The 17001-nt window shown below is 46.1% G+C and overlaps 1 protein-coding gene across 3 annotated transcripts in view; it reads left to right on the forward strand.

The window, feature by feature from the left end:
• NOX4 (NADPH oxidase 4) overlaps nucleotides 1–17001 on the forward strand; it is a 502226-nt gene that overhangs the window by 137960 nt on the left and 347265 nt on the right. The gene's annotated exons all lie outside the window — the stretch shown is intronic.

Consider the following 17001-nt stretch of genomic DNA (forward strand, 5'->3'; position numbering starts at 1 on the left):
AGATTGGGAAATGCCCCTTAACCACTTGCCTGGCATGGTGGCATCAGATGCGAGCAGTCGGATAGAGAGTATTAGCCGCGGCAGGGAAGATAAAGTCCCTCTGCCTCCCTGCACTCTCCCCCTGTGTCTGCCGTGCTGCCGATCACTGCTGATCTATCAGCAAGGCAGGATCCCCCCCCTCCAGCGGCTGCAGACAATGGCAGCCGTTGGGGAGAGTAAATGAACCCTCCCAAGCCACCCCCAGAACCCCCCCCTGCATACATGCAGGCTGTCTCGGCTTTCAAAATGAAAGCCGCGATAGTCGTGATGTTCCCGATGGTCGCGATGTTCCCGATCGATGTTTCAATGTTTGAAAAATATTTTTTTCCCAGAAAATCATTTTTTTTTTTTTTAACTAAAATCATTTGGGATAGGGTTAAAGTCATGTTCTTCACTTAATACACTCATAAAAAACCCGACAATTTCGGAGTGGTTTTCAGCGAAATAAATCGTCAGTTAAGTGGTTAACTATCTAGGCCAGGCCGTGATTTGCTTGGGTAACTCCCATTTTTAGCAACGTTATCGAAATTGTTGTTTACGGCTGCAACGTTAAGGAGGGAGAGAGAGAAAAAATGGGGATTGTAGACAATAAATTTGATCATCTTCTGTGAAGAAAACAAAGGGCCTAATTCAGACCTAAATTTAGCACATCTACGATCAGTCACACAGACATGTGGGGGGACGTCCAGCACAGGGTTAGTCCACCCCTCATGTCAGGCCCAACCCCCCCCCCCCCCCCCCCGCACAAGTACAAAAGCACCGCACAGCGGCGATGCTTTTGTAAGTTAGGGGTAGCTCCCTGGCAGGAGATACTCATCGCTGTGAGGGTCGCAGCGGCTGTGTGTGACGTCACGCAGCTGCCGCGGCCCGTCCTCCCCCAATGGTCCAGGCATGCCTGTGTTGCCCGTACCCCACCCCCTAAATGGTGGCCAAACGCTGCCAGCCCGCCCCCTCCCACCCAGCGACCACCTCTGCCTGTCAATCAGGCAGAGTCGATCGCAGGGCTAGGACAGCTGTCGGCTGTCTGGCATGCGCCGGCGCACTGAGGCGCCGGTACATGCGCAGTTCAGACCTGACCGGCTGCTGTGCGAAAACGCACAGCAGCTACCAGGTCTGAATTAGGCCCAAATTCCAGTGTTTCTCCAGGTTATAAATACTGAAATGTGATTCCAAAGCAGTCCTGTTAAATCAAACCCCCTGAAGCCGCACGATGAAATGCGTTGGAACCACACCCACCTTCACTAATATTTTGTGTCCCTTTCTGGGGTGCTTGGTCCCAGAGGGCTTGGTATAATTTTGATAATATTGATTACGTGAGGCTGCACACCCCAATACTGTGTAGCTCAAAGGACTACCACTCAGTACACCTATTCAGCGCCATTGTTCTCTATTACAGCCCATTTTTGTCAACGCCCGTTTTCTGACAGGCCACACACTTTTGTCTTTTTTTTTTTACAGAAATCAAAACGCCTCTAAAAGTGGGACTGGTGACTGGCTATGGTTACGTGCACTTGGTCACACTTTGTTGTGTTTTCAGGGGGAAAAAATGAATTTGCATGACACTCCCTCCTAATTTCCCTTAATTGGAGGTATTTATAAAACACACTAGGGTGGCGAGTCTGAGGTGGACGCATTGCCAGTAGTGGTTGCTTCATTTGGCTTGGCGCAGCTGCTACTGCGTCCTTATGGCAGTGCCATTGCCAGGGGTTTCCTATTGAGATGCCTACCAGCTGCAGCGTGATTCCCCCGATATGCATTCAAAGACGTGCTACCGGAGCACCATTAGCCTGGACATCGAACGTTTCACCTACCTATGTCAGGCACAGAATGTGCGACTCACCATGACCATTGGTGTCTTCCAGACCTTCCCGAGAGAGAATATAATTATGCTTAGGGTGATTATTGGTAGCTTTTATGGGGTACTGGCAGGCCATGCGCTATAGGAACAGACATCTGTTCTACTGAAGATTTCAATAGCCAGTCACATGACTTCTGATGTAATGTAACCCGGCCAGTTGGAATGGGTTAGCACGTATAAAACAGCTCTCCACACAGATCTGTTCTGCCCAGACAGCTCCAGTTTCCGGCTGCACCCCTTTTCTGACAGACCATGGCCTAGAGCAGTGGTTCTCAACCTCGGTCCTCAAGTACCTCCAACAGTTCATGTTTTCCAGCTCACCTAGCAGTTGAACAGTTGTATTCATTACTCACTGACACATTATAAAAGACCCACAGGTGGAGCAAATAATTTCACTTTCAATCCTGTGAGGTGACCTGGAAAACATGAACTGTTGGGGGTACTTGAGGACCGAGGTTGAAAGCCACTGTCCTAGAGTCCCATGCTGTTCTGCATACGGGAAGAGAAGCCTGTTTTGGAGAGATCATTTGGACCCAGCGTGCAAGTGACCATACTAATGATGACGTTGCAGCTGTGGATGGAAAAATACTAGGCTGTGTGGCTTCCCGCTTGAAGCTGTGGATGGAAAAATACTAGGCTGTGCGGCTTTCCGCTTGAAGCTGTGGATGGAAAAATACTAGGAGGTGCGGCTTCCTGCTTGAAGCTGTGGGTGGAAAAATACTAGGCTGTGCGGCTTCCCGCTTGAAGCTGTGGATGGAAAAATACTAGGAGGTGCGGCTTCCCGCTTGAAGCTGTGGGTGGAAAAATACTAGGCTGTGCGGCTTCCCGCTTGAAGCTGTGGAAGGAAAAATACTAGGAGGTGCGGCTTCCCGCTTGAAGCTGTGGGTGGAAAAATACTAGGAGGTGCGGCTACCCACTTGAAGCTGTGGATGGAAAAATACTAGGAGGTGCGGCTACCCACTTGAAGCTGTGGATGGAAAAATACTAGGAGGTGTGGCTTCCCGCTTGAAGCTGTGTATGGAAAAATACTAGGAGGTGCGGCTACCCGCTTGAAGCTGTGTATGGAAAAATACTAGGAGGTGCGGCTACCCGCTTGAAGCTGTGTATGGAAAAATACTAGGAGGTGCGGCTTCCCGCTTGAAGCTGTGTATGGAAAAATACTAGGAGGTGCGGCTTCCCGCTTGAAGCTGTGTATGGAAAAATACTAGGAGGTGCGGCTTCCCGCTTGAAGCTGTGTATGGAAAAATACTAGGAGGTGCGGCTTCCCGCTTGAAGCTGTGTATGGAAAAATACTAGGAGGTGCGGCTTCCCGCTTGAAGCTGTGTATGGAAAAATACTAGGAGGTGCGGCTTCCCGCTTGAAGCTGTATGAGTGCTCAGATCAGCTCTATGGATACTTCTATTAATATAAGGTAGTAAATCTGTCTTCCCGCAAATACAGCCACTTTATGTCCAGCTCAGAATAAGGCTCAGTGGGGCATATTCAATTGTTTGAAAAGTCAGTTTGGGTGGCTTTTTTTCCTGTCTATTAGATAGGAAAAAAACAGACACCCAACTGACTTTTCAAACAATTGAATACCCCCCATTGTGTCATAATCAATACTTATTGGGAAACTAAATGTCGTTCACTTGAGTGTCTTTCACGGTGGTTGAGAGACAGTGGCAGGAATGCACTGGGTGTAGAGGTGTGGTCACTGTGGGGCCAGTAGCTGACTGTTGCCCATCAACTCCAAACCCTTTCAGGTTTCCACTCCCACCCCTTCCTCTGTGACATGTGTAGTGGCAACAAGATCCAGGCGTGCAAGATCACAAACTGGCCCCTGTCTGCTTTTTCTCAGAGCATAAGGGCCCAGGAGGCTACAGCGGCCTCTCTATCCCCTACCTTCATGTTTTCACTGGGGTCCAGCGATGCACTGCTCCCGCGGGAGATGACTTCCGCTGGGAGAGACCAAGGATGACGCACTGTTCGTATAAAATGCTTTTTGGTAGTGGTAGAAAATAAATTGTCAGTGTAACAGATGGAGTATTCATTAATTGTAACCTTTGAATTCATATCCGTATTGAGGGAATAACATTAATTAAAGGTCTCTGATATTGCGATCTCAATACAGACTTGAAGAGTTTGAAATCATTTTAATATTGTTGCAAGTTTTGTTTTTTTATTAATTTGCAGCAAAACAGCCACCGGGGATTCTCTTCTATCTGCAGTGTTTTATATTAGTTCAGGAATATTTGTAATTACTTTGCAATGAGTAATGAATGTATACAGTATATGTATGCAAGTGAATGAGTTCTAGTTTGTCCTGACATCACCTTAGAAATCCGTTGTCCCACTGGAAAGATAGACTTGCCACATGGGGATTTATATATATATATATATATATATATATATATATATATATATATTAGTTTGATTAGAAGGTGTGCAGGTGCGCTGGCAGTCCTTTTTCTCTCAACAGTAGAGAAAATTACAAGCACCAGAAACCTCTGAGTTGTAGCACAGGTATAGGATAAATACCGCAGCACTTTCCCAATGAAGGCTCCGGACTCCTGTAGCGGGATTGATTTCTAGGAATAAAACATAATGGAAAAGGCGCTCATAGTGCAGACTGTTTATTCAATTTAAAAACAGTAACAGGTCCACGGACAAATTGCATAGGACTCGTACCATATAGCACACGCTGTGGGCTGGTTACCACACGGTTCAAAGAAAATCCACTGGCACAAACTGCATACCCGCTGGTGTTCTGTGGATGTGCAGTCCCTGTACACCTCTATTCCGCACGACAAAGGTGTACATGCAGTTGAGAACAAACTTAGGCAAGATCCTGAAATCAGTGATGTGAAGCTTGAATTTATTTCTAAATGTTTATATTTTGTACTTGGATATAATTACTTTACATTTCAAGATGACTGGTATAAACAAGTCTGTGGCTCAGCAATGGGTAGTATTTGTGCTCCAAGCCTAGCCAATATATATATGGCTGAATGGGAACAGGAAATAATCCAGGGGAGGCTTAAAGAAAATATCATCATGTACAAAAGGTACATAGATGATGTATTAATAGTCTGGAAGGGCACCGAGCCAGAGTGGAATGACTTTCTAAAAGAGATTAATATTAATTCATACAATTTAAAATTTACGGGTACTTTTAGTAGAAACCGTCTTGAGTTCCTTGACCTGGTATTATCAACAGAAAATTTTCAAAGCTCTGGTGTTATTGAAACCTCCACACATTTCAAACAGGTAGACCGTAACAGCTACTTAGAATACACTAGCTGTCACCTTCCGCAATGGAAGGAAAACATTCCCCTGTCCCAATACACTGGACTTCGTAGGAATTGCACCCATGTATCTAATGCTTCTTTCAGACCGCAAATGCCGGATCCTACCCGGTAAGACAAACGTGTACTTACCGGGTGGGATCCGGCATTTGCGCTCCGCTGCTGGCTTTCCTACCCGGCAATATACCGGGTCAGTTGCCATAGCAGCGGAGGGAGCAGCAGCAGCAGGGGCGGGGGTAGAGGCGGCGCCGGGAGATGAGCTCATCTCCTGCACCGCCTCTCCCTATGCTGTGAATGGGAACCGTGTCGCATCGACACGGCTCCCATTCACACCGCACCTGACCCGGTAATCAACCCGGGTAAAACCCTTCTTTTTTACCGGGTTGAATTACCGGGTCAGGCGACCCGCTAAAACGACCAAGGACCTTTCACATCGCACACTGACCCGGGTCGACACGGCAATATGCCGTGTCGATACCGGGTTATTTGTGCAATGTGAAAGGGGTATGAGTTTGATGAACAAGCTCAGGTGTATACTGATAGATTTACTGAAAAGGGGCTACCCAGAAAAACTTGTGTCAACAGCTAGAGAAAAAGCTAGGCTAAAAGAAAGGACTGGCCTACTTCAGTATAAGAAAAGGGAGAATCAAAAGAAATTATTTTGCCCCTTAGTCACACAATTCAGTGCAGGATTCCGAGAGCTGGAAAAGATAGTCCGAAAAAATTGGCATATCCTCCAGCTAGACCCAGTTCTGGGACCTGAACTTGCCAGCAAACCAGAGATCATTTACAAAAAGGCTAAAACCATCAAATCCATGATATCTAAGAGTAAACTAAAAAAAGGTTCATGGAAATATGGAAAAAAAATTCCTGGATGGTCTAAAAGGCTTCTTTAGTTGTGGGAAATGTAAGGTATGTAATAATGCAGAAAATGGAAAAAAGACGTTTTCTGGAAATAATAAGCAGAGTTCTCCCAATAACATCAGGTCTTTTATTAACTGCAACACACCTTTTTGCATATATGTATTGAGTTGCCCATGTGGACTAAGATACGTGGGAAAAACCAAAAGAGTTTTGAAGATTAGAATTTTAGAGCATACCCGGAACATAAAAAAACGGGTTCTAAATCATAGTGTCCCCCGACACTGTACAGAATGCCACAATGCTGACCCTAGTTTATTGAAGTTTATGGGGATTGAACATGTTGCTCAAAATAAGGATCTAGGAAACAGAAAGGAACAACTGCTGAGACGAGAAGCTTTCTGGATCCTGTCTCTAGACACTCTGATGCCTAATGGGTTAAATGAAACATATGAGATCACCCCATTCATCAGACAGAGATAAGCGTGGTAGGGTTAAATAATTGGATAGTTACTTTCTCCCCGCTTCTAGTACACCAATATGAGAATATAGGGGTAGAGAGAAAAATAAGAAGAAAATTCCTATCTTTGTACTGCAGAATTATCAAGACATGATTTGGTAGTCACTGATAAATTCCTCTGTCCGTTCTGCTGTTTTTTCTGTTTCCATCATTTTACTTTTTATTATTACTAGTACCTTTATGTCTAATCTAGCTACCTGATATTTTCTCTATTCCCCTTGATTGTGACAGCTGCTATTCGGGACATAAAGTTTACATTACTGACACCCTTGAGGCCAGAATGATAAAGATCAGTCTTTCTGTGTCTGCTAGCAGTTTTGTACAATATTAGCAATACTGTTACAAATATGTGCAGTAGGTAACAAAATAGCTGGAAACGATCTTAAGTGATACAACGAATAATGGTTACTGTTGCTTTAAGCAACATGTAACAAGGGATCTAGCTGTGATTAACTGAGAGAAATGCTTTAGAGAAAGTTCTCCTGTCAGTTGTGTAGAGTTTAGTGTTCTGAGGTATCTTCTGGTACCTTCTCTCTGTGTGCACTCCCTGAATCTAACTACTGTGATCTCCCTCCTATAAGTAAAGATTTTTTTATAGATATATTTTATATTGCATTATATGTATGTGTTTTGTGTACATGTCATGAAATGTTCATTAGTATTTGCTATTCATTGCCTGTGATCTATGTATGGTCTTTTAAGCTAAAAGTTGCTGCTATTAGGCTAAAAAGTGTTAAAAATTTTAAAAATGTTCTGTTATGTTTTTAGAAAAAAAGTGCTTTATTGGCATGTCTTAAACACTTTTACCTGGAGCCATAATAGTGCTCAGCTGTGCTTGCCACTAATTGAGCAGTGTGGGCTGATGCGCACACACAGCCCAGGGACATAAAACATGAGCTCAGCATCAGACAGGCCAGCCTCCTGACGAAGTGTGATACGAAACGCGTTGGGGCGTGGCCTGTCTGACGCACTGTGTCCACCTGTGCAGCTGCTCCCACTGTCTGATCCAGAGAGGTTTCCCGACGAGTCACGGCTATACCATAGCCGGCTGCGTGGTGTGTGGTCCCGGGTGGCAGCCAGCGGGTATGCAGTTTGTGCCAGTGGATTTTCTTTGAACCATGTGGTAACCAGCCCACAGCGTGTGCTATATGGTACGAGTCCTATACAATTTGTCCGTGGACCTGTTACTGTTTTTAAATTGAATAAACAGTCTGCACTATGAGCGCCTTTTCCATTATGTTTTATTCTTAGAAATATATATATATATATATATATATATATATAGAGAGAGAGAGAGAACAAAACGGGCGGCACTCGGAGTCTCAGTCTCAATAATCAAAGTGCAGTGACTTTATTGTCAACATGGACATCAACGTTTCGGGGTCGCAGCCCCGTCGTCAGGATAAGTGACATAAGTGAAATCAAGTGTATAAATACCTTATTGTGTAGGATGACTCCTCCCGTCAGTGTAGCCCACGCTGCCCGGATCCCGGCCGTGTCGCCCGGTCCCTCCGGAAGTGACGCAGCGCCGGTCCGCCCAGCAAGACGCGCTGACACTGTGAATAGGGTTGTCATGGTTACTAACAACATACATGAAGAGGAAGTTTTCTGTTACTTCCAGAAACATTTTTAAACAACAAATTTGTGAATGATGTACATTAAAGTGTTCACGTGCCTGTAAATCAAAAATACTGTGCAAAAAATATGTGAACTTTAAAACCACACAAACAAAACAAAAAACGTAATCATCACAAGAATGTTACAATTAATATACTTTATAGCAAATTTTGTTCCTCTATTTCTTTCTGAACACTTCCATATAAAGTAAATGTTAGTGCAAATAACCTAATATATGAGGTCAATGTGGTGCTACGCACGGAATGAGTTCTATATGTAGCACCACATTGACCTCATATATTAGGTTATTTGCACTAACATTTACTTTATATGGAAGTGTTCAGAAAGAAATAGAGGAACAAAATTTGCTATAAAGTATATTAATTGTAACATTCTTGTGATGATTACGTTTTTTGTTTTGTTTGTGTGGTTTTAAAGTTCACATATTTTTTGCACAGTATTTTTGATTTACAGGCACGTGAACACTTTAATGTACATCATTCACAAATTTGTTGTTTAAAAATGTTTCTGGAAGTAACAGAAAACTTCCTCTTCATGTATGTTGTTAGTAACCATGACAACCCTATTCACAGTGTCAGCGCGTCTTGCTGGGCGGACCGGCGCTGCGTCACTTCCGGAGAGACCGGGCGACGCGGCCGGGATCCGGGCAGCGTGGGCTACACTGACGGGAGGAGTCATCCTACACAATAAGGTATTTATACACTTGATTTCACTTATGTCACTTATCCTGACGACGGGGCTGCGACCCCGAAACGTTGATGTCCATGTTGACAATAAAGTCACTGCACTTTGATTATTGAGACTGAGACTCCGAGTGCCACCCGTTTTGTTCTCTCTATTGCTGGGCTGCAACCCTGTGGGAAGGCACCGTGAGCACCATACTTTGGTTGAAGGGATTAATGAGTGCTGGGTCGTTTTGCACCATATATATATATATATATATATATATATATATATATATATATATATTTTACGAATATTGTTTAACTTTTTAGTAATCGGTTGAATTCTCTATATTGGCTACTTCTAATCCGTGTATGTAACATATGTGAATTGACTTTTAGGGGGGAATTCAAATGTTATCGCCCCCAATCTCCTGTCTAAAGTGACGGGAGATCGCAGGGTTGACGATATACAATTGTTGTCCCCTCTCGGCCCGCAGCGCAGTTTGCAGATGGAGGCAAACTGTGCTTCAGTGCTTGCGCAGCAGCTGTGCGGACACACACATTGCGGTTGCATCCCCGATGGATGCGACTTCAATGTGATTAATAGAAGCGGACATTCGCGGGGCGGCAACGCAGCGTTGTGGGGGCAGGCCGGGACTGTTTTTAGGGCGGCTGCACAACATTACAGCATCTGCGTCCAACTCTGAATTTGGACCAAAGAGCAGGAAAGAATGATTGGAGCCAGTGAGTGCTGCACCAGCCAGTGTGACATTAGACTCAGAAGTAGCAGTACACAGGAGCCAAAAGTGAGGAGGACACGAGCCAGTGAGCATGACACCAGCCACAGGTGCCACAAGTGAGGAGAACCTGAGGCAATGTAAGTGACACCAGTAGCAGAGCGTGGCACCAGCCAGTCAGGAATAGCTGTATACAGGGGCCAGAAATGAGGAGGACATGAGCCAGTGAGCGTGGCATCAGCCACAGGGGCCACAAGTGAGGAGAACCTGAGGCAATGTAAGTGACACCAGTAGCAGAGTGTGGCACCAGCCAGTCAGGAACAGCTGTATACAGGGGCCACAATTGAGGAGAACCTGAGGCAATGTGACACCAGTTGCAGAGCGTGGCACCAGCCAGTCAGTATACAGGTGCCAGAAGTGAAGAGGACCAGAGGCAGTGTGACACTAGTTGCAGAGCGTGGCACCAGTCAGTCAGGAGCAGCTGTATATAGGGGCCAGTAGTGAGGAGGACCTGAGTCAAAGTTTGTGTGGCACCAGCCAGTCCGTGTACAAGGGCCAGAAGTGAGTAGGACCTGAGGCAGTGTGAGTGACACCAGTAGCAGAGCGTGGCACCAGCCAGTCAGGTGCAGCTGTATACAGGGGCCAGAAATGAGGAGACCCTGAGGCAGTGTAAGTGACACAAGTAGCAGAGCAGCAGTAATGCCGGCTCCCTGCAAGAAATTGCTCTATTGAGTGATTCTTTTTTATATTTTTTTAATTCTCAGTGAACCAATTGATTGCTGGTAACAGAATAATATATCATCAGGATTATACAGTATAGTGTCTTTTTCATAGTGTGAGATTTATATCTTCATCAACTCTGGACTTGTTTCATCCATTATCCAGTTAATTGCTATAATTCTATCGTAGAACCCGCTGCCTGACCACAGATACATGCGTCAGAATGCAGTCATCTTTTAATTTCCCTCTGCACACAGCTGCAGATGTCGGGGAACGTTTTACTGCGGTGTGTGAGGCAGGAATGAGGCGGCGGCGCTCAACGTCGTTGGGATTTGTGACACGTTTTAATGACTTCTGCAGAGACAAACAAGAGAATCATAGAAGAAATGACCTCAAGCTGTGTATTATCTCACTGGCTGCTGCCGGGGACGTGTCAGACGACTTCTTATTAACTGGTTATTAGTGGTTTTCATGACCGTTGTATTCTATTCTGACACAGCAGGAGGATTAGAAAGCAGCCATCTGGTGACACCATAAATGCACTCTACTACTGGTGCTGAGAAAGCATAATACAGTCTGGGCAGATACAGGGTGGCCATTAGCTCAATTTATAAATGGGCGAAGAACAAGGTCTTTTTCCGGCTTCACCCAGTCCATGAAAGATGGTATACTGCGGTTACCGCCGGCGGTACCAATCTCATTGACTTCACCCGTGCATTTAGCAAGAGTGCTGTCGCAATTGCTCTCCTGTACCTGCCACCTGATCTGGATAACAGTAACATAAAACATAATAAAACGAAAATGCTTTTTTTCCTATTCATTATTATATTCTATTATTCCTTTTTAAATTTGTTATTCATTATGTAATATTAGTGGGATTTCAGTTCCATTGCGCATGCGTCGGTTAACTAAGTTAAGCAATAGTCAGGGCCGGTGCTAGGGTGTTCGGCGCCCCCCTGCAAACTATAAATTTGCACCCTCCCATACTTTACAAAGGGACAGCACACGTCTTTGGTGCACACCGAAAAAGTGGTTTGGTCTTACACAGAAGGGGCATGGACACACAATAGTACCCCCATTTCTAATTACGCCACAGTAGCACAATCTTATTCACATAACACCGCACGTAGTAGTGCTTCTTATACACAAAATCCCGCCTGTAGTAATGCTGCTTACACAAAATCCCACCCTGTTGCAGTGCCGCTTACACAGAATGCCCCCTTAGTACTGCCGCCCCTGTAGTAGTGCCGCTTACACAAAATGCCTCCTTAGTAGTGCCACTTACACAAAATCCCCCCTGTAGTAGTGCCGCTTACACAAACTCCCCCCCTGTAGTAGTGCCACTTACACAAAATCCCCCCTGTAGTAGTGCCACTTACACAAAATCCCCCCTGTAGTAGTGCCGCTTACACAAAATGCCTCCTTAGTAGTGCCACTTACACAAAACCCCCCCTGTAGTAGTGCCGCTTACACAAAATGCCTCCTTAGTAGTGCCACTTACACAAAATCCCCCCTGTAGTAGTGCCGCTTACACAAAATCCCCCCCTGTAGTAGTGCCGCTTAAACAAAATTCCACCTGTGGTAGTGCCGCTTACACACATGGATACACATACACAGATACACACACACACACACACACACACATACATACATACATACATACATACATACATACACACACACACATACGCACGCACATACATACATACATACATACATACATACACACGCACACACACACACACATACATCCACTTTCTCAAGCTCACTCACTCTCTTTACTTTTTCTTACCAAAAGGAAGTCTGGCTGGCTGGAGCTGTCCATCCTCCTGTTCCTCCTCATGATCAGCCTGGTCCCTTGTAGCTCCGCCCCTCGGTTCCATGTAGCTCTGCCCCCTTTTCGTGTCTGCCTGCACAGTGAGTAAACACTGCGCGCTGTTACACAGTTAGGGTGGGGGAGAGGACGCTTAAAGCTTCCGGCGCCGCCTTCTGTCACAGTGTGACAGGCGCATTAGCCGGCAGCAGCAGGGGGGACAGGCGGCGCAGCAGCGGGGGATGCAGAGCTGCTAGAACGCCTCTCAAGCCTGGCGCCTACCTGCACTGCATCCCTTTGCTGAGTGGGTAGCGCCGGCCCTGGCAATAGAATATATCTGCATAGGTGACAAACCTATGATATACAAAAATGTTATATCACATGATTACATGTCCTTTGACTTGCAGGATATCTCCACCAATCAATAAATTTGTCTATTATTATTATTATCATTGTTTATTTGTATGGCGCCACAAGGGTTCCGCAGCGCCTAACAGAGAATATAAACAAATGAGCCAAACAATGACTTGCAGTACAAAAACAATGTAGGACAAGTACATGGTATATAAACAATGTTGCATCAAGGAACAGGACACTGAAATAATCAGGGTGGCAGAAAGTGAGGGTTACATTCCGTTGAACGGGGTATGGAGTAGGAAATAGTCTAAGAGAGGGAAAAGCGCATGAGGGCAGAGGGCCCTGCTCGTCAGAGCTTACATTCTGAAGGGGAGGGGCAGACAGACAAGGACACAGAAGGGGTAGAAGTGAGCATGTAACAGAGGGCTTAGGATGAGTGGTGGCTGGGTTTGATGAAGAACTGGGTCTTGAGAGCACGTTTAAAGTTTTGTAGAGAGGTGGAGAGTCTGATAGGGAGAGGTTGAGAATATGTGACATAAATAAGAAAATATCAATTGCCTTTCAACCGCTTGGGACCATGCAATGCCTGTAACAGGCTGAGGGGAACATCCTCTGTCTTGCCTGGGTGGCAGGTTTTATCTAAAACGTTCTGTGGCATATCCAAGGTTTGTCTCCCATGAGCCTCCTATTCATCCTTACTATTAAACGGCAGTGTTTACATTCAACTTTAACACCCCCATGTTTAGATAATATTTACCTACTCTTCACCCTTGCTGCTGGGGAGATGCCAAAAGGGGAGTCCCAGGTTTTGAAGTGCTGTGAATTGGATCATCTCAGCCCTGCTCCCCACTCTTCAATTTGGCAGCGGGTGGCGGACTACAGTGGTGCAATTCACCGCAAACTCGGGCAGTCCTTTTACTCTGGGAGGATTCAGGGGCCTAGTGTAGTCTCTTGGGTAGTGTCCAGGACATTCCGGGAATGTGGGCAAGTTTGGTTTTCGCATGCCCAGTACACTTTCTATTTCTTGACACACATCAGGCAGTAGTATCAATGGCAAGTTTGTTGGCAAATGCTGTAGACAGGAGAGGCATTGTCCTCTGCAATGTGGTAGAAACCCGATTTATCAAGCCTTGGAGAGTGATATGTTCCATGGTGATAAAGTACCAGCCAATCAGCTGCTAACTGCCATGTTACAGGCTGTGTTTGAAAAATGACAATTGGGAGCTGATTGGTTGGCAATTTATCACTCTCCAAGGCTTGATAAATCTGGGCCAACAAGGCATGTACGCTCAGTCTGTTGCTCATTTTGGGTGGGATGTACTAAAGGGAAAATGCGGCAAAACCCACGCTTTCGGGGGTTTTACCACATTTTCAGATGTACTATCACCCGACCGCCACGTTTTCGCCGATGAGGGTATCGCCATCTCTGGATGGCAATACCCTATAGAAGCCTATGGGCTTCTTTTCGCCGGCCGCCGCAACCCGCCGCAGACGCCTCCCCCCTCCCCCCCGGCATACGTTCCTCCAGGAAGCCTGGACCCGGACGGTAATCTCCTCCTCCCCCTAGCAATGCAGTTGGAAGTCCTTCCGGCTGCAGGTGGGAGGAGGAGAAGGCGCCAGGGACAGCCTGCTGCCTGCTTCCCGGCAGGGGAGCAGGTGAAGAGCCCGGGGAGGTGACGGAGACCCCCCCCCCCCCCCGCACACCACCTCACAGGTATCGCGGGGGGCCTCCGTCACCGCATTGCGATATTGATCACGTATGTTAGTACATATGCGATCAACATCGATGTGATGCGCGGCGAGGGGCGACGATGTATCTTAATACATCCTGCCCTTTGTATTTTGCGACATACATTTCCTAATGGCTGGTCCTTTGGACCACTGCCAGGTAAACCACCCAGGTCGCGTAGTGCAATGTATATATTTATTTATGTATAGGAAAGCTAAGCGCCTTTTCAGCATCTATTCAGGATTATTTCATAATAGCTGATGTGATTTTATCCTCTCCTTTACATAATGCATCATTTCCTTGTAGAATATTAGCTGCCTCTCATTGTGTAACTCCTAAGTCTATAGAATACTCATCTAGCAATTGGTAGGAATCACCATGGCACATACAATATATCCTAGCAACAGAGCGCAGCTTTCCTTCAAGATATTATTTAAATTCTGCAAATGCAAAGGGCTGACTTTTATCAAGGTCAGGTCTATATCTGCACATAGCTGCAAAATATTCCTGCTGCTCATAATTGTAAGTAAATCTGGGTCCGTAAGGTAAATGTAATGAACCAGGCGACCCGTTTTCTTAAATGAAAGGTATGTAAGGGTAGAATAAACAAATAAGCAGACTTAGAGAAATGGAGCCTTGTCTGCATTAGGATAACAGAATAATGTAATGCATTTAGTTGCTTTTTCATCATCGTCCAATAAAACCCTGTATAGGCTTTTGAATTTGTTACATTTATTATAAGATGGTATTTTATGGAAACCGTTTTTACAATGGCATTTCCTATTATATGATACTCTTGAACGAAGCTCTTAACCTTTCTTATTCTGTCACTCCCAGTCATACTTGGTATTTTCTAGGACACTGCACCACTCAGAATGAGTTTTTGCTGCATGTCGCCAGACAAACGTTACTGCAAAAAGATATATGGCTCAGTGTAGCAGATAAAAAATAGTAAATACATGGGAGGTAATTTCCAAGACATGGAGTTGGCTGCAATATAGAGTTTTAGCATTGAACTTGCAGAATGCCTCGGCAGTGCCGTAACTAGCCATTTTAGCGCTGTGTGCAAGAAACTACAGTGGCGCCCCCCCCATGTAAGACAGGGGCAGTGCGCGCCGCAGGCGCGTGAAAAATTTATAGGGGCGTGGCTTCACGGGGAAGGGGCGTGGCCACAAAATAACAGCAATTCATACTACGGTGCACAGTAGTCTACATTATTCAAATTACGCTGCACAGTAGTGCCACTACACCAGGTAGAGCCCCTTTTATACATTACAGCAGACAGCGTCCCCCTTTTTACACATTGCGGCAGCCAGTCCCCCTCTTTACACATTGCGGCAGCCAGGCCCCCTCTTTACACATTGCGGCAGCCAGGCACCCTTTTTACACATTGCGGCAGCCAGACCCCTTTTTATACATTGTGGCAGCCAGTCCCCCTTTTTACACATTGCGGCAGCCAGGACCCCATTTTACACATTGCGGCAGCCAGGACCCCATTTTACACATTGCGGCAGCCAGGACCCCCCCTTTTTACACATTACGGCAGCCAGTCCCCCTCTTTACACATTGCGGCAGCCAGGACCCCATTTTACACATTGCGGCAGCCAGGCCCCCTTTTTACACATTGCGGCAGCCAGACCCCCTTTTTATACATTGCGGCAGCCAGGACCCCTTTTTACACATTGCGGCAGACGGTGTCCCACTGAGAGAGAGAGAGAGAGAGAGAGAAAGGGAGAGAGAAAGAGAGAGAGAGAGAGAGAGAGAGAGACATACTTACCTTCTCCCCGCTGACAGGCTCCTCGTGCAGCTCCCTCTCGGTGCAGGCTGTGTGAGGTGAGAAGGAGGAGGAGGGAGGGTGAGCAGGGAGCCGCAGCAGCGCTATTTGATTGGTAGTAAGCGCCGCTGCAGCATCCCCCTCTCCTTCTGTATTGGCTGCCTGGCGCTGCTGTGGATGCTGGGATGAAGGAACCGCATCCCAGCATCCATAGCAGCGCCGGGCAGCCAATACAGAAGGAGAGGGGGATGCTGCAGCGGCGCTTACTACCAATCAAATAGCGCTGCTGCGGCTCACTGCTCCCCCTCCCTCCTCCTCCTTGAACCCGGCGCTGGTCTCTCTCCTCCAGCGCGGCGCACGGCGCACACAGAGGCGGCATGTAATGAGTCAATTTGACTCATTACATGCCGCTGGCCGTTGCGCCCCCAGGGCAACTGCGCTGTGTGCCAAGCCCCCTTGGCACACACGTAGTTACGGCCCTGTGCCTCGGTTTATAATATAGCAAAACACACGTTCCGCAGCGCTTCACAGAGAATACTTAGTTATTCATTTCAGTCCCTGCTCCAGTGAACTACACAGTCTATATTCCCCATCACACACACATACTGTATACACTAGGGTTGATTTTTATTTTTTTTGTCAGGAGCCAATTAACCACCCAGTATGTTATTGCAGTGTTGGAAGAAACTGGATCACCCCCCAGAGAAAGCCCATGCAAACATTGGGGCAGATGTATTAAGCATGGAGAAGGGGTAAAGCGGTGATAACGCACCAGCCAATCAGCTCCTAACTAGAGATGAGCGCCTGAAATTTTTCGGGTTTTGTGTTTTGGTTTTGGGTTCGGTTCCGCGGCCGTGTTTTGGGTTCGACCGCGTTTTGGCAAAACCTCACCGAATTTTTTTTGTCGGATTCGGGTGTGTTTTGGATTCGGGTGTTTTTTTCAAAAAACCCTAAAAAACAGCTTAAATCATAGAATTTGGGGGTAATTTTGATCCCAAAGTATTAT

The sequence above is a fragment of the Pseudophryne corroboree genome, chromosome 2, assembly GCF_028390025.1.
Source record: "Pseudophryne corroboree isolate aPseCor3 chromosome 2, aPseCor3.hap2, whole genome shotgun sequence".
Classification (NCBI taxonomy): Eukaryota; Metazoa; Chordata; class Amphibia; order Anura; family Myobatrachidae; genus Pseudophryne; species Pseudophryne corroboree.